General features: G+C 31.9%; 1 pseudogene; it reads left to right on the top strand.

Moving 5' to 3' along the window:
- The first annotated feature begins 18,082 nt into the window (after window positions 1-18,082).
- Window positions 18,083-19,019, top strand: LOC100810648 (UDP-glycosyltransferase 91A1-like; annotated as a pseudogene).
- Window positions 19,020-19,630: the final 611 nt, after the last annotated feature.

Raw genomic sequence — 19,630 nt, 5'->3', positions numbered from 1 at the left:
TTTTGAAACTATGATTTAACCATAAAAACAATCATCCTAAGGCATCCAACAAAAATCAAGCAAAATTGTGTTGACCATCATAGTCATAAAACAACACCACAAGTCCATTTCTTCACAAAACAAAATAATAACTCAAATAATCAAGTTACATCATAAAAGGAATAAAAAATGTTTCAATACCGACTATTGCAAGATTCTTCAAAAAAATTAAAAGCAAGATTTATCTTCTTTAACCTGCAAAGGTGTCAAACCCAATTCTCCTTGGCAAGTACTATATGTGACCCCACTCATGGCAAAATCATAAGTTCTTTAGTGGCTAGGATGTGGTCGATAGTATGGTAAACTACTTAAGAAAACAAACATAATCCTCAGTGTCATAAAAATAGCTTCATAATAAGCAATCCATTATCTACGAGAACAAAACCATTAGTAACATTGGAAAGACTACGTAGGACCTCACCAATCGCCTTTGAGTGTTATTGATTGTTAGGATGGTTGTGAGACTGTAAATCATAAAACTCAAGAGAGGTAGGTTTAATTTTATTTAGAAAATTCCTTTTTAACTAAATTCTAATATATTATAATAAAATAAGAGTTTTAATATACATACATATAGACACATAGATTATAGATATGTTAATAATGATGTTTTTGCAATAGATAATGTTCTTCTTAATTATGAACTCAACCTTTAATGTTGTCAAGGATTGTGTTTGTTAGCTTAGAGTGTGTTTGGATGAGGGATTTAAAAATCGGAGAAATTTTAAATTTTAAGAATTTCAAATACTTCAAATGAAATTCTTTTATTTTCAAAATTTTGTGTTTGGACAAAAAAATTGAAATTGTGAGGTGAAAGAAAATGAATGCAAAGAGAAAAGAAGATATGGATGGTGTGCTTCCAAGGAGAACAATACTGATGCGGCATGGGAAGTCTCAGGAGAACAGGGACATAACGGCGTACATCACCACACCCGACCACAACATTTAGTCAACCGTGCAAGGCCTGACTCAGGCCCTCCGTGCCGTCGAGCACCTCCGTCGCATGATGGATATGACAGCTGCTCCCCAGACTGGTGGGTGTAGTTCTACATGTCTCCCTACACCCACACCTGATTGATCTTCCATGAGTTCAGACGGTATTTCTTCAAGAACAGGATTTCGAGAACTTTCCAGTGAAAGAGAGGATGAAGGTTATAAAGGAAAAACATAAATGTTTTAGAAGATTCTTATATCAAGAAAAGAATTTTAATTTCTCACCTTTTAGGAGGAAACTGAAATTCCACATTTTTAGTTATTTAAAATTCTATTTTAAAATTCTAAAAATTTAAATTCTTCATAAAAAAAATCTAAACAATGAATTTTAGATTACAAAAATTTAAATTCCCTGGTAAATTAATTTCCTCAATTAAAATTTTCTATCCAAACACACTCTTAAGGTAATTACAAAAACTGGTGAACTCGTACTAGCCACTGAGCTAGGATTTTTCCATGAGTTTGACCACTAACAGTAATTTCTAGAGGAAGTTGAGAAGCAACATGATTAGGGTCCATGGTAGGTTAAAGAAGATTCATTGTGTCTTGAATCTAATTGTAGGGCTAGGAATAGAGAGCATGAAAATACATTGGCTTTGAACTTAATTTGATTGCCTACAATGTTATTATTGGTGTAGGGCGACAAAGGGGAAATTTCCTTTGAAATAATTTTTTATTTTTTGGTGTGGTTACCAATTGTTTGGTGGATTGGTGTACGTACAATTGATTTCTAAAAATTGGGTCCCAAAGAGTAGGTGACAACTCTATAATAACCTTTTAGTTGATAAGGAACGTACAATTATAATACATGTGCATCGTATGTAAAGGTGCACTAATGGATCTTGTAAGGATGACTACTAAGATCTAGCCCAATCTGATGAGTTATAGTACTTTGATGGATTGATATTCTAAGGGTAAGCACATTGATGACATGCACACCCTAAATGTATATGATTAAATGAAACACCTCTTGATTAGGTTGGACAAGGAGTATAATAGTACACTAGTGAGAGTATATGGAAATATTGGTATGTTCTCAGAGGCTATGGGTAAATTTAGAGAGAGGGAGACTTGTGGAATAAAAATAAATAGTAAATTGCAATGCAATAATTGAGGTATATGGAAGACAACAAGTATATTGTGGTTACAAAATTATTTGATGACATGAAAGCAAGACACTAAATCTTATATAATCAAATATTTCATTTTTTTACTCATTTGGAATAATGATATTTATAATCTCATTAGACTTATTGATCATATAAAGTTTACTACTTCAAATTATGTTTCCACAAATAAAAACATGGACATTGCTTATTGTCTAATTGATGTATTAGGTATTAACCCTACTACATATATGTCATTTTTATGTAATATGCTATTTGTAAAGCTGATTTTCCTAAAATTTCTTATGTTTTTTGTTTTTCATATATAGATGAAACCTTTGGTCTTGAGTTTTATTCCTGGTTGAGTATCACTTGGATTCTCTATCAATACTAATTATTTTTTCTTCTTCAAAATTAATTTTTTATTAATTAATTGGCTTTTGGACACTAATAGATCTCCATAGATATGATGTTGATCAAGAGATTTTTGGATGGCTACATGAAAATTTACTCTTGTGTCCATTATTTATTAGTTATCTTCAAAAGAAATTTTACTTTATGTTATATCATTTTTTACCATTATTTTTTTCATTTATCAACAAAAAGATATGTAAATTGTTATCCTTTGTTGATGTAGTCTTTGTCTATCAAATTAAATTATCTGACTAGACATTATGTGTCCACACTTAAAGTATGATATATTTTATTAACAATTGATGTATTCCTGACATAGGTAAATGCTCTATACTAGAATGGTCTATAAAAGTATAATTATTTATCATAAAATTATAGTGGTTTCACTAACATTTTAATTTTTATTATACATTGACTATTATATTGAAGGCTAATTTAATGTTGAACATAAATAACTTATATATACAGTAGCGTAACAATTGAGAGCAATGAATGATATAATAATATAGTCTAAAGAGCTTAATTTGAGCACAAATCTTGATCACTTATTTTTCATTTGTATTAAAATATTATAAATTAATTGAATAATAAATACTTATTTTTTCTATGTTAAAGAATCTTGTGTAAAATCTACTCATTCTAGTTTGAAAAAAAAAACTATATGCTAAAACTAACTATTAACTTTAAGAAATAAAATCTCAATATCCACTATGTATAATATTTATCAATAATTCCAACTATATATACAAACAAGTTTGGTAATTTTCTCTATAAATTTTTCATAATGAAACAACTAATGAAGAAAGTTTACTTATACTCAGTTTTATTATCTTAACTCATGATGGAAGAAATTAAACAAACATAAAATTTTTCATTTTAAATTTGATTAAGTACCTTATCAAATCTTTCAACTTCCCAATTTTTAATCCATTCATCAGGTAATGGTTTGGAACGTCTTCCTCTCTTTGGCCGTGAACTTTGTGTCAGAGATGGAGTTTCATTCTAATAATACAAAAGTATGTAAGATAAACATATTGATAAAAATGAAAACAAATTTAAATTTACAATGATGTAGTGTCTTTTTAGAACCGAAAGTATCATCATTGCTATTAACGGATACTTTTGGCACTACTAAAGGAGATGTATTTTCATGTTACCGATAAAAAAAAAATGTATGTAAATTTATGAATTGATGTGAATACATAATTCAAGTTTATATAAGGCATATATCTTGAAAAAAATTCATGAAAATCAACACAAATATTTAAAGTGTACAAATACCATGGGTGTTCTTTTAGGATTTAATGTTCAAATGTGCAATTGTTGCATGGTCAAGTACTTCTGGATCTTATATATGTTTGAGAATTATCAATTAAATTTTTAGTTTAAAATTTATAAATTAGTTACCCTATAAGGTAGTAAAACAAATTTGTTAAACAACCATCTTAATTTGATAAAATATATTTATAAACCAATCTAATAAATTAAAAGTTAGAGTATTTGACATGTGAAATACACTCTTTTTTTTCTTGATAAAGTAGGCAAATATATGATTAGATAATATATACAAGAAGTTTAAGATGGAAAAAATTGAATTATTTTGACAATAAATTTTAAATAAAAATTAAATTTATACAAAATTTGTTGGATTGCCAACCACATCACCACAATTAACATCATAGTCGTAAGAAACGCAAAAGGATATCGATGTTGCATCTATAGGCTCATCCTCATTTGGTCTTGATTGACTCATCCTTATCAAAATTTGTTTACAATTCTTCCTGCATTAATGTAACACAAACAAGAATATAGTTAAATTCCTTATATTCTTTATCAAAATTTAATAATATAAATATATGTAATCAGAATTTAGAAAGCAAAATTTATGTTGTGAATTAAAAAAAAAAGTTCTAACACAATATTGATCTCAAACTAAGCAAACATTGAATTGCATTGAATAGAAACTTCTCTGTATTTGATTTCGTTTATCTAAATATTCAATCATAAATGAAAATATATTTTGCTATGAAAAGATAGTGTGTGGGAGAGGAGAGACTCATACATACATACATATTGATCAACAAAGAGAATGAATTAAAAAAATATAAATGATATACCAACCCTTACAACAATTTAGAAACAAACACTACAAGATTTTTAAGAAAATCATATGCTCCAAAATAAACAAAAAAACAACCTCTTAGTGTTGTTTTACTCCAAGTATAAGTTCTAATTGATCAAATATGTATGTATATATGTATGTATACTTTCACAACAAATTTTATATTATTTGTATAAAACCATTGCCATATGTAAGCTCAAAGGTGAAGGTACAAATATTGGTGTTTTCAAAGTCATTGGTTAGTTAATTCATTCATTAATCTCACAAAACAAGGTTGGGGTTCCTACGCTCAACGCATAAACCCCCCACGCTATCCCAAGAGACCAAAGAATGGGTTGCTTTCTTCTTGTTTAAGGATTAACCCCATATTTGGATCTTAGTGCCATTTGGGGTTTGTGACACTTAGTGCTAGGAGGTAAGAAAGCTCACATGCTCTCTGCCTTTTCCAAGCTTAGCACTTGAATTGATATTCAACATTGACATGTGATTCTATAGAACATAAGTTCACAATTTGTGCCTTTCTAGGCCTCTCGAGGGCTCCAATTCATTCTCAAACTATCAACACATAATTATGGTTCTACATTTGATTTCTAACATGTTATTAGTTTTTGAAAGTAACAAAAACAATCTCAACAACAATTCACGAATCAAACAATTATCTCTAAATCCTTAATTCTTTAAGAACATCAAAAGGGGGAAAAGTATGCCATCAATCAAGCACTCAAGATACAAAAAGCAATTATTAAATTTGTGCCCAGGGTGCACATAATCCATCCAATTTGAAGAAAAAAAACTGACACATCAATCCTATTAGGGTTTAAGGTCAACCCCTCTACCCATGGCTAATGACACATCTATGAAAAATAATTTCCATTACGCCTTGCCTTGAATGATGAAAATGTAGTAATTTCGAATTGGTGCTCCTCTGATTCGCCCTCACAAATTCAACAACGCTTCGTATGATGACCCTAGGAGAAAACACACATTTCCTAAATACTTTAGATTTAGGATGAGATAAAAAGAAATAAATTATTCCTATTGGGCCATGAACACAAGGCCCACTAAAGATTCAAAGAAAAGACTTTATATCATCATGAATACAACACACACACACATAAAGTAAACAAGATTTGAGCAAGTTTTAAATGTACATATTTAATGCTATTAATGCTATCAATGTAGTATTTATATAAACATTAAATGATATTATTTAATATATTTGTTAAATATAATATTTCTTAAATTTAATATATTCAATAAACAAAATATAATGTTTGCTAGTTCAATAAAGACTTAAACTTTTTTTGGTCCATAATAATTTTTTTGCATTGAGTTCTTAATAAAACAAAATTTTTGTCAAACCTCATAATGTTTCCATGGCTAGCCTTCGGACACTTAATCCCAAGCCTTGAACTTGCCAAGCTCATTGCTCAAAAGGGTCATCATATTAGTTTCGTGTCCACCCCAAGAAACATAGAGTGTCTTCCCAAATTGTCCCCAAACTTGGTTTCATTCATCAAATTTGTGAAGCTTGCACTGCCCAAAGTGGACAACCTTCCAGAAAACGTTGAAGCCACCATTGATGTCCCTTATGATGTCGTTCAGTATCTCAAAAAAGCCTACGATGATTTGGAAGAACCCTTGACCTGTTTTCTCAAATCTTCCAAAGTTGATTGGCATTTCTATGACCCATATATGTTACAGTTACCAAAAAGGTTCAAAGAGAAAACCAAATGGTGTGGAATAGTAAGCCCCGGTTGGGCACCATAGTTGAAGGTATTGAGCCACAAGGCAGTTGGTGGGGTTTTGACTCACTCTGGTTGGACCTCTGTGGTGGAGGTTGTTTAGAATGAAAAACCTCTAGTTTTGTTAATGTTTCTTGCAGACCACGGATTGAACTCGAGGGTGTTGGAAGTGAAGAAGATGGGGTATTCAATTCCTAAGGATGAACAAGATGGATCATTCACGAGTGATGCGGTCGCTAACTTAATAAGGTTGGTTATGGTTGTGGAAAAAGGAAGGATTTACAGAGAAAAGGTTAAAAAGGTGAAGGATTTATGTCTGAATATTGTTAGACAAGAAAAATATATCAACAAATTACGACACTACTAGGCATGGCAACGGGGTGAAACGGGGACGGGTAATGCATTTCCCACCCCCGCCCCGTCCCCGCTAGTATTGATTAAAATTAAAAAAAAAGAAAAAATATTGTAACTTTTTGGAAAAAAATGGAAAAAAAATTGGGGCTAAAAAGCAATTATGTAGCAAAAAAAACAATAACAAAGCCAAATTCAAAATATGGGATCATTATCATAATTTAAAAAATTACTAAAACAAATCAATCAATTCAATTAAAATCATAAAATTTGGGTATTGCATGAGGAATTAAGGACATGCATATTTATTTCCCCCCAAAATACAGTACCATCTAAATATATGTTGTCCCAACAAATAGTAGCATATGATTCTATTTAGCAAAAAAAGAGATACTAATATACTATGTTGGTTGTCCTTCAACATGTTTCATTCTGTTTAGCATATGATTCTGTTCAGCCGTGATGCCCTCTACCCCACACATATATGTACTAATAATAAAAGAAATAAGAAATCATAATTAATTTAAAGTTCTTAAAGCACATTTTAATAAAATCCTTTCAAAAGGAAAAAAGACTCACATACACTTCATTATTACCAGATAAACTTGTCAGAAACATTTTTTTTTTGCTCAAAACATCATGTAATTAAACAAAACTCATGCTCCAATGTCACATCATATCAAAACATTGTGTCCCGATGTTCTTCAGCACGAGGTTCCTTAAAGCAATTCACCTAGTCATCTGCTTCCACGAACACAAAGTTCGAGATCATCACAAGATCCAAACACAAACAACACACATGGAGTGAGTTATCACATTCCTAACTAATGGAGAGAAACAAGACAAGATGTGGGTATAAATATCATATAAACAAAATAAAACTTACTCAAACATAGCTCATGTCATTTCACCACTTTGTTGCACAACATCACATCACAACACCATGCGTCTCATTCGTTTTCACAACATTCACGTACTTAATGATCAAAACACAATATCACTAAATCAATCAATATCGATCAATAGACACGCGTTATACAACAGATACACTAAGACTTAATCTTATATGAAATGTGGTACCATGTCAATGAAAAACCTCGTTGGGCGCCTAGGAGTACATGACAAGACAAACCACACACTAGCAAGTTAGGTCACTTTCACTAGTTAAAATCATAGGGAAACCAGTCAGGGTCACGCTGTTTTGCAAAAATGCTCCAACCATATGGGATCAACATAGGCTTAAAGGAGCACTCAAGGCAGGTGTATTTACCCCCAAGGCCTACACTCCGAAGAGTTCGTTAGGGCCTCTCCCGATTCAGGCCCAACCTAAAAAACATTTTAACACACAGACTTTATCTATGAACTGTACAAAACACATGACACCTCAATTGTTCTAAAAATATTTTATCTCGTCACACTTGTGATTAAACTCGTCGGGTCCCCACAGTGGTTCCCATCACAATACTCGTCGTGCATTAACTCATCGCCCTTAAAGAGTCTTATAGTCATGTGATTGTATAATTCATAGTACATAATTCAATGCACATATATATTACAAGTCAATACATACTCAATTTATCACATACACTCGGTCTCAATCACAATGGTATGATCCCAATTTAACATGTTATCACACCTCATGAATCATATACACTTTACCTATGAACTATGCAATACACACGACTTTTCAATTGTTTTCAAAATAATTTTATCTCATCACACTTGTGATTAAACTCGTCGGGTCCGCACAGTGGATCCCATCACAATACTCGTCACGCAAAAACTTGTCGCCCTTAAATGGTCTTACAATTGTATGATTGCACAGTTCATAGCTCACAACTCAATACACACATCTCAATACACATGTATTTCACCATTCATCACAGGTTCAATTTATCACCTACTCACAATTTGAATCACCATTTCATAATCTCAATATAACAATTTATACAAAAGGTTTATCACAACATGGGAAGTAAAACCCCTCAAATAATTTCACACAATTATATCAAAATCAATTAATCAAAATCATAGGTATAAAAAAATGAAAACACCAAGAGTACCCTATTTTATCAACCAATTTGCATCAGGACATCAATATTGTATTTATAATCATAAAGGAAAAATTACAATTTAATAAACATTCCAAAATAAACCCAATTTAATCCTCCAAGGATCCCTACACATGTTTATTCTAACTCCAATTGCGATAAACTCATCCCTTACCTCTAAGTGGACTCACATGTGTATTGTGACATCAATAGAGGCATCTCTAGAGGTTTCCTGAAATTCCTCAAGTTTTTCCTCTGACTGCTCTAATAAGGTTCCCAAACGTTAGAGAGATGGAGAAAGGATTGCAGCCTCCATTCCACTATCTATGTGTGATGAGTATTTCTCCATCAACAGAACTTATTTTGCAAATCTCAACAGTGAATATGTTCAGAAATGAATCACAAGCCACATATCAAAATTTCACGACAATCCAACGGTTAACGAATCCAGGATCGTATTTTTACTGAGATGGTTTTGGGTTTCTATGGGAAAAGAAAAAGCTACGATGCAAAGGGTATTTCTCTCAGGTTAGACATGTTTTCATAATTCCCAATGGTGACAATGTTCAGAAATGTGTTTCGAACCTGGTGCTCAAATTTCACGACGATCCAACGGTGAATGATTTCGAGATCGCCCTTTTTCCGAGACAGGTTTGGTGGTATGCGGGAAAAGATAGGGTTTTTAGAGGTGGAGAAGGGAAAACGAAATTGAAAGGAAAAGGAGGCGTAGGAAGTATCGTCAAAAACTAACCTAAGATGTCTCTATTTATAGTTATGATACTCACAACCTATTATTTACTTTTTTTATTATTTTATAAAAAGAAACTCTATTTTCTTTCCTATCAAATGAATAAATAAAATACTCTTTTTATTTTCTCTCAAACCATTATTTTAATTAATAAATTTATTTCTCATTATTTATTTAATTATAAAAAACCTCGTCATTTTCTAAACTATATTTTTTTAACTAAAAAAATTTATATACGAAAAATGGAATGTTACATAAGCAACTTAAACATGTTTCATTCTTTCAAATTACATAATAAAAAAAGAAACAACTTAAATTGTTCAGCAAATAAATGTTAATCATTCCTCCAAATTAGTGACACCAGCACCCATCATTTCACCTGCATAAAAGATATAAAAATTAGAACAAAAGCTTATATTATATAATAACAAAAAAATGAAAGTTAGAACATTATTTACCTTCATCTAAAACCATTTCATTCATTACAGTAGCACATTCAACAACAACTTTATAGTTCATAGAACCTATAAAAATACATTACAAGTATTAGTTCTTGAATAAACACAAATATCAATTTAACAACATATACGAATAAAACTTTACCAGTATTTTCAGCACTCCACAACCAACTTCTAGCACACATTAAAGCCCCTAAAGTAGTCCATTGAAGTCGACTATGATGTGGGCTTAATATTTGACCACCAGTGCTAAATGTGGATTCTGAAGCTACGGTAGATACCGGAATAGCTAATATATCATTAGCAATTGCTTGAAGTGTTGGATACTTAACACCATTAAACTTCCACCATCAAAATATCAAAGTCAACAGCTCTTGGTATACCCTCTTCTTCTAAATAATGGTCTAACTCTGATTTAACATAAGAACTTCTAGCCCCTTTTTTCCCTTATAATAAATATATCATACACAAATAATGCATTACCAACAACTTCACTACTAGTAACATCACCAACATTACTACCAAAAGAGTCTTTGTTCATTTTCATTTGGTAATCAGAAGCTAAGTCATAACAAAATTGTTGAATGCACCTCACTTGAGTAAAAGAATCATGTTCATACAATTTTTCATAATAATACTCAAGCAACTCCATCTTGTACCTAGGATCTAAAATAGTGGTAACTCCCATCACATTATGAATCACACCCCAATATTTATCAAATTTGATCATCATATTTTTTTGCCATTTATTGAATCATTGGGTTAGGAGAGGTAATCCATTGTTTTATTGCCAACTTAATCTCACATATATTTGGAAAATACAAATTAGTGGTTGGATGTTTAGTAGAAGAAAATAATTCAGTGATAGTATTGAAAAACTTCAATCTCCCACAAACATCCTTTGCAAATTGCCACTGTAAAGTACTTGGCAAACAAGTATATTGAGACTCTCGCTACTTTAATTGGCAAAATACATTCTCATATCCTATGGCAATTTCAAGCATTTTATAAGTTGAGTTCCATCTAGTTGGATAGTCTAATGCCAAATTCTTAGTGTAAGGGATTCTCAACTCTTTAGCCGTTTCCTCAAATTTTTCCTTCCTCTTAGGTGTTGTTGTCCAATATGCCATACTATCCCAAATATTTTCTACACCTTCTTTCACCACTTCGAACCCGTCTTTTACTATCAAATTAAGGATGTGAGCACAACAACGCATGTGAAGTAAAGACCCATCCCTAAGCAAACTACCTAAGTGCAATTTATCCTTAATTTTATCAATCATAGCATCATTTGTGGTACAATTATCTAGGGTGATAGTTGACAATTTTGTGTCAATATTCCAATCCATCAAACAGTCAGTCAATACATTGCAAAGTCTATCACTTATATGAGGAGCAGGAACATAAATGAACCTAACATAAAAATAGAGATATAATATAAAAACAACCAAAAAAGAGATATAATATAATCATATTCAATCATTTTATAAAATAAAAGGCCTAATAATATAAAAAGTTCAAATCGTTTTATTACCTCAAAATCTAACTTTGTAAGTTCCAACAACCATCAACGTAATGAGCTGTAATAGCCATATACCCCCTCTTCTGACTCGTTGAAGTCCACATGTCTGATGTAATGGTCACTCTTCCATCAAGACTATCCAACAACTTCAAAGTTGTAGCTCGTTCATTCTCATAGATTTTCATTATCTCCTTCTTAATTGTGTTTCTAGTAGGAACCTAAAAAATATCACTATTTTATTTTATAATATACCAACTGAAAAAGAGACACTTCATGTCTTTATCTTTATTAAAAATAGTTAAAGAAAATAGTGATAACAGTTTTTTTTGGAAAAATGGTAGTAGTTACATATAACATATGAAAAGATCATGGAAGAAATAAAAATAGTTATATATATTAAAGGATAATTTAAAAATAAATAATACATTCATCAAAGGAAATAATTACATTTATTAATAGTTATAAATCAATAAATGTATCTATAATATATTTTTTGCGTACTTGAAAAAGGGGTTTTGCTAGCGAACCTGAAACACAGGTTGGAGGGCAGCAGAGTATCTCCTAAAACCTAGGTGATCCATAATTGATAGTGGATACTCATGTGACACCCTCTACCTCGACATATATATAAATAAACAAAATATATAAACATATCGGTAACCAAATTCACACGGGTAAAAGGTTCACATTCACTTCACTATTATCAATTAAAACTTATTAAAACATATTCGGCTCAAAATAAGACCGTCAGAATTTACATAGATATTTTATTAAATCAGTGAAATAAAATAAAATAGACTAACATCATGCAATTAATATAAAAACTTATGTCCCACTGTTACATTCTATCAGAGCGTTGTGTCTCGATGTCCTTCAGCATAATGTTCCTTAAAACAATTCACCTAGTCATCTGCTACCCCGAACACAAAGTTGAAGATCATCACAGGATCCAAACACAAACAACACACGGGGAGTAAGTTATCACATTCCTAACTAATATAGAAACAACACAGCTAGATATACATATCATATAAACCAAATAAAACTTACTTACACGTAATTCACGTAATTCCACCACTTTGTCATTCAAAGTTCACTTTTCATCCATCAATCATCAATCACATTACACAAGAATCACACGCTCTGATCAAGACATAATAACACATCAATTTCATAATAAACAATTAGCAAGCGCATGAAACAGTTATGCTAAGACTCAAGCCTATATGCAATGTGGTACCATGTCAGTGAAAAACCTCATCGGGCGCCTAGGAGTACATGACAAGACAAACCACACACTAGCAAGTCAAGTCACTCTCACTAGGTAATATCATAGGGAGACCAGTCAGGGTCACAGTGTTTTGCGAGAATGCTCCAACCATATGGGATCAACATAGGCTTAAAGGAGCACTCAAACCATGTGACCCCCAAGGCCTACACTCCGAAGAGTCCGTCAGGGCCTCTCCCTCCTGATTCAGGTCCAACCTAGAAAATATTTTAGCACACAGACTCTATCTATGAACTATACAAAACACACGACTCCTCAATTGTTCTCAAAATAGTTTTAACTCGTCGCCCTAAAAGGGACTTAACATTAACTCGTCGCCCTTAAAGGGACTTAACATTAACTCGTCGCCCTTAAAGGGACTTAACATTAACTCGTCGCCTTAATATTAACTCGTCGCCCTTAAAGGGACTTATAGTCGTGTGATTCTACAATTCATAGTTCATACTCAATGCACACAACATCTCAATCACATACATACACAATTTATCATACACACTCGATCTCAATCACAATGGTATAATCTCAAAATAGCATGTTATCACACCTCATGAATCATATTCACTTTACCTATGAACTATGCAATATACACAACTACTCAATTTTTTTCAAAATCATTTTAACTCATCGCGCTTGTGATTAAACTCGTCAGGTTCCCACAATGGATCCCATCACAATACTCGTCGCGCAAAACTCGTCGCCCTTAAAGGGTCTTACAGTTGTGTGATCGCACAATTCATAGCTCACAACACAATACACATCTCAATATACATGTATTTCGTCATTCATCACATGTTCAATTCACCACATACTCACAATTTCAATCATAATTTCATATTCTCAATATAACAATTTATACAAAAGACTATCACAACCTGGGGACTAAAACCACTCAAATAATATTACACAATTCTATCTAAATAATAGGTCAAAATATACAAATATCAAAAGCATAATTTATCAAGCAATTCTCATCAGAACATCAATATTTTATTTATAATTATAAAGGAAAAATAGCAATTTAATAAACATCCCAAAATAAAACTCCAATTTAATCCTCTAAGGATCCCTACACATGTTCTCACTAATCCCCAATTGTGAATAACTCATCCCTAACCTCTAAGCGGACTCACGTGTCTTCTGACAGCGATAGAGACATCTCTAACAAGTTCCTGAGATTCCTCTGGTTGCTCTGATAGGGTTCCCAAACGTTAGAGAGATGGAGAAGAGATTGAAACCTTCACTTGTATTGTCTTCATTCGATTTCTCTTTCTCCCTCCACGAATATTATCTTACAAATCCCAACGGTGGAAATCTGAATTATTGACTTTCAAACAACATATCCAAATTTCATGAACATCTAACGGTTAACGAAACCGGGATCGTAATTTTACTGAGACCGTTATGGGTTTCTACGGAAAAGGAAAGGCTACAATGCGAAAGGTATTTCTCTCAGCTCAAACATGATATCAAAATTCCCAACGGTGAGAATGCTCGGAATTGGGCTACAAACATAGTACGCAAATTGCACAACGATCCAACCATGAATAAGTCCGAGATCGTCATTTTTCTAAGACATGTTAGGCGACCTACAGGAAAAAAAGAGGGTTTTGGGAGAAGAGAGAAGAAACGAAATTGTGAGGCAGAGGAGGCTGAGGAGTCAGTCTGAAAACTGACCTAGCATGTTGCTATTTATAGCTACGGGCATTTACTACCTATTATTTACTCTATTTATTTATTTATTATTTATTATTTTATAAAAACAAACTTTATTTTATTCTATATCAAACAAATAAATAAAATGCCTTTTTTATTTTCTCTCAAATTATTATTTTAATTAATAAAGTTAATTTCCCTTATTTATTTAATTCTAAAACCTCGTAATTTTTTCTAAAAATCTATTTGTTTATAAATAACATTTCTTCCTTTTTTTTTAAAAAATTAACTTACGAAAAATGGGATGTTACAACTCATGCATAATAATTGCTTTTTCTAGCTCTTCCCTTGCACATTTTGCATCATAAGTTCCCATACCCAACTCTTGCTTTCCTTGCACGACCTTAGGTGCAAGAAATGTTTGGCCCTTCATCCCTCTCATAAAAATCTTGTACTGAACACAAATCTCATTATGCTGCCACAAATGCTTGGTTCCATTTTTTGATTTTCCACCAAGAAGTTTCTTACAATACTTCCATTCAGCCTTATCCAAACCATTGACTTTAATTTTTTTAAAATGCTGCCAAATCTTACTTTTCAGCCTATATATTTCTCCTCGCGCCTTCGCATTATTAACTTCATCTTCATGAGGTGAAGGAGTATGATCAACATTAATAGGTGAAGGAGAAGGTGCAAGATCAACTTGAATAGGTGAAGGAGTTTGATCAATTGGTGAAGGTGGATGAGGCTCATTAATTGGTGAAGGAATAGGGTAAATTCCTTCGGGTGAAAAACTAATATCTTCCATTACTTTCCTGGAAAGAAAAAAAACACTAATATCATAAAAAGTTTTTCCCAAACAAGTTGTATGATAAATGCTGAAAGTAGAATCATAAACAAGTAGATTTTTTAATTATACACTAGAATTAAGCTCCATTTTTTATTTTTTAAAATTATAATGAAAATCAATCAATGAAAAAATTTGAATTAAGCTCCTCTGTTTGTAAAATCAACATGGCAGTAAACTATATGCAGTAAACTAAATTAAATATCACTATATGCAATAATATTTCTAGCTAATGTTCCAGATTACCGAATTATGGCTCTTGTATCTTGATAATGATGATTAGTTTTATCTAGGTTTATTCTAAGCAAGTATATCTTTGCTAATTTCTAAAAAATTTATCATTGTATAGACACTTTTCTTGGCTATAGTACAAATTTAACAAATAATGAAATTTATTAATCAATACATAATTACTTCTATTGTTTGTGACTACTTGCATAACATTTTTTATTCTTCAAACTACTTAAAAAAAGTTGTGCAAAGGCAAATATTATGAGTGAATGAATGAATGAAAGAACACCATTTTTGTACTTCCTTTTAAGCTAGCAAAATAGAAAAGAAAAACATGCATCATAGAACATAAAATAAGAATTATTTCTTCTTAAAAGAAGTTCCATATAAGAGCCATTAACTTTCAGTATTTGCAAGCCTAAAATGATATGGTCCAACACTAATTGCACAGGGGAGATCAATATGTCTTCCAAACATAAATAAATACCAAGGTTACTTCTATTTTCTGCTTAATGTTTCTCAATATCGTTTTTAGTAAAAAAAATTAACGTTGCAAAACTCAATTGCTTTACAATCACATCAAAATTTGCATTTCTGATACAAAATATGTGACACCCTCTACCCCGACATATATATATATATATATATATATATATATATATATATATATATATATATATATATATATATATATAATATAAAAATATCGGTAAACAAATTCACGTGGATAAAAGGTTCACATTCACTTCACTATTATCAATTAAAACTTATTAAAAACATATTCGGCTCAAAATAAGGCCGTCAAAAATTACAAAAATATTTTGTAAAATCAGTTAGGTAAAATAAAATAGACTAACATCATACAATTAATATTAAAACTTATGCTCCAATTTCACATCCTATCTGAGCATTGTGTCCCGACGACCTTCAACATAAGGTTCCTTAAAGCAATTCACCTAGTCATTTGCTCCCCCAAATACAAAGTTCAAGATCATCACAGGATCTAAACACAAACAACACACAGAGAGTGAGTTATTACATTCCTAACTAATGGAGAGAAACAAGATAACATATAGGTATAAATATCATATAAACAAAATAAAACTTACTTAAACATAAATCACGTCATTTTGCATCGAAACATCAATTGGTTCATCAAACACACTCAATCCGCGATTAAGCATAAAAACAAAATTAAATTTCATAAAACAGCCCAAAATTGGTCTTTTAAGGATCCCTACGCATGTTCCTAATCCCCAAGCATGAGTAACTCATCTCTTACCTCGATGTGGTCGTTCAAATGTTCTCTGTTAGCAATGGTGACATTTTTGGTGCTCTTTAGAGCTCATCCTTCGGTTGCTCTTTTAAGGTTCATGTGTGTCAAAGAAAAAGAGAACAAAAAATGTTTTGTAAAAATTGTTCTTTTTTTATAAAGTGAGGGAACTGATGATCTAATTATTTATTTTATTTATTTTTTATTTAAATAAAAAATCAAAAGGCATTGTTGTTACATTATGCATTACTCTTTATACACAATATTTATACCATATGTTTAAGCTGCTATTGGTCAAACATGCTGATAGTTTGCTCACTTCTGTTTTGATAGATCATAGATTGTTTTTGTGCCTAGAAATTCTAGCTGTGCTAATGGAAAATATATCAATAATATGATAGAACATTTTTTAAAAGTAAATTGTTTATCATGTCAATTTAAAAATAAGATCACTTAAGCAGGATTACAAGGACTGTTACATAAATCTTAACGGCGTTTCATGGAGCCACTTGGTGGAGTCTTATCATTCATATATTAATATTGATATTTAGTCATGCTATTATGCTTATAAATATGTGTCCTTGGGAAGAGTTGTCTATACCAAATTACTTAAGGTCTTCAACTTCACCCCTTCATATGTGGAGCCACTTGGTGGAGTCTTACCATTCATATATTATTATTATTGCTATTTATTAGTAGATATACTTTGAGTATATAACTATTTACTTTTTGTGATGAGTTTATAATTTCATTACACATTAAGTGTAAAAAACAATGTTATCTTTCGGTTAGTCTACAAACCAACCTAGTTTTGTTTATTATAATTTCTATATGAATATTTTATTTAAAAGTATTAATTTATAATAATTAATTGAGTTGATAATCCAAATGAAATGGTAGTATGCATTTTTTGTTGGTTATGATTTGAGTGCATTGAATAAAAAAAAACATGTTTTCTAAGATGGTTCTGTTAAAAACCGTCTTAGAAAGTGGATTTATAAGATGATTTAAAAACTATCGTGAAAAGTAATGACTTTACAAGACGGTGGCTTCAAAGTGTTGACTTTCTTCATAATCGACTTAGAAATTATATTTTCTAGTAGTGACTAATAATAATATGGTGATGAGGGAGAAGGTGCAAACACATTAAATGCAAAAGCAAAAACCTTAGAAGAGGGGGAGAGTAAGCCGACTCCTAATGTTGATGGATTGGAGTTTGTGGTGAGGGACTCAGAATTTACATGGATGTGGAAAGCAATACCTATCAAAAATGGATTAGGCTTGTGTTGGTCTACATAAAAATGGTAATCTCCAACCAAAAGATCAAGACAAGGCCATTTGTGATAGAAGAACATAATTAACACTTGAAGAATCTGAGGTGGTAGCATGTACGGGGGTCCAACAAGGTTTTGAACAACTTAGTGGTGAGGTGAAGGATACGATTGTTAGTGTGCTAGGCCTCTTACATTAGAAAAACTAGAAGGCCTAATTACATTAGCAAACCATTGAAGTGTTGGAGAACATTTACCATAAATCGGTTCTCTCGGTGGGTCAGCTGGTCAACACTAGGTTTGAGGGCGACAAGGATAATGCGACATGGCAGTGGATGAAGGAATAGTTAGACAATCAAGAATGTGGCAATGTGTTGTATGTGGTGTTTGGAAGCAAAGCGAAACAAAGTCAAGATTAAGTCACAGAAATAGCTCTAGGTTTCGAGAAATCACAACTTCCGTTTTTTTGGTACTAAGGGTTCGACGTGGACCATGGGATAAAGATGTGTTATAGTTACCAGAAAAGTTTGAGGAGTGAACTAAAGTGTGTGGAATAGTGTGCACTGGTTGAGCACAATAATTAAAGATATTAAGCCACGTGGAAATTGGTGGGTTTTTTACTCACTTTGGTTGGACCTCTATGGTGGAGGCTGTTCAAAATGAGAAACCTGAATTTCTATTAATGTTTCTTGAAGACCAAGGATTGAACACAAAACTGTTGGAAGAGAAGAAGATGAGATATTTGATTCCTAGGGATGAACTAGATGGATCTCTCACGAGTGATGCAGTCATAGACTCAATAAGGCTGGTTATGGATGAGGATGAAGAAAGGATCTAAAGGGAAAAAATTAAAGAGGTGAAGGATTTATTTGTCAATTTTGACAGGCAAGGTATATTGATGAATTGATACACTACCTTAAGAGGAGTCTTTCTAATTGCTAATCTTCTTGTTGTTGGTTTTGCTTGAGCCTATGTTGAATCTGTTGTCAAAGAAATAAAATATGGTGTTATCATGGTTTGGGTGGCTTATAACAAAAATAACATTATCATCAATGGCAAGGAATTATGTAATAAACATCATAAAATTTAAATCATGCTCATGGTTAACATGTCATATGTAGGGTTTCTCTTTTTGTTCTTTTGAATGGTTTTCCAATTATACGATGTCTACAATAACAATGTCATAATGTTTTTATTGTATATGTATATGGGTTTAGGTATTCTTTGTTCCTTGTATCTATTAAATGTCCTCTTTTGACGTAGCTCTATGTGGAGCTTGTAAGCCTTGAATCTTCTTCATCAATGGAATCATTTGCTTCTTGAAGATGAATGACAGTGGAATGGAGAAGGCAGAAAGATGATTGGAGAGAACACTTCAAGGAGAAGATGAGTCAAGAAGAAATTCACCACCATAGGAAGCCATGGATAAGAGCTTGAAGGTAGGAGAAGATGAGTGGAGGGAGAGGGAGAGAAAGAGCACAAAATTTTATGCCTCAAATGAGGTCTGAACTTTGAAGT

Source organism: Glycine max, chromosome 8, assembly GCF_000004515.6.
Source record: "Glycine max cultivar Williams 82 chromosome 8, Glycine_max_v4.0, whole genome shotgun sequence".
Lineage (NCBI taxonomy): Eukaryota > Viridiplantae > Streptophyta > Magnoliopsida > Fabales > Fabaceae > Glycine > Glycine max.
The sequence above is the reverse complement of the archived record's forward strand: the minus strand, read 5'-3'. Positions and strand labels throughout refer to the sequence as shown.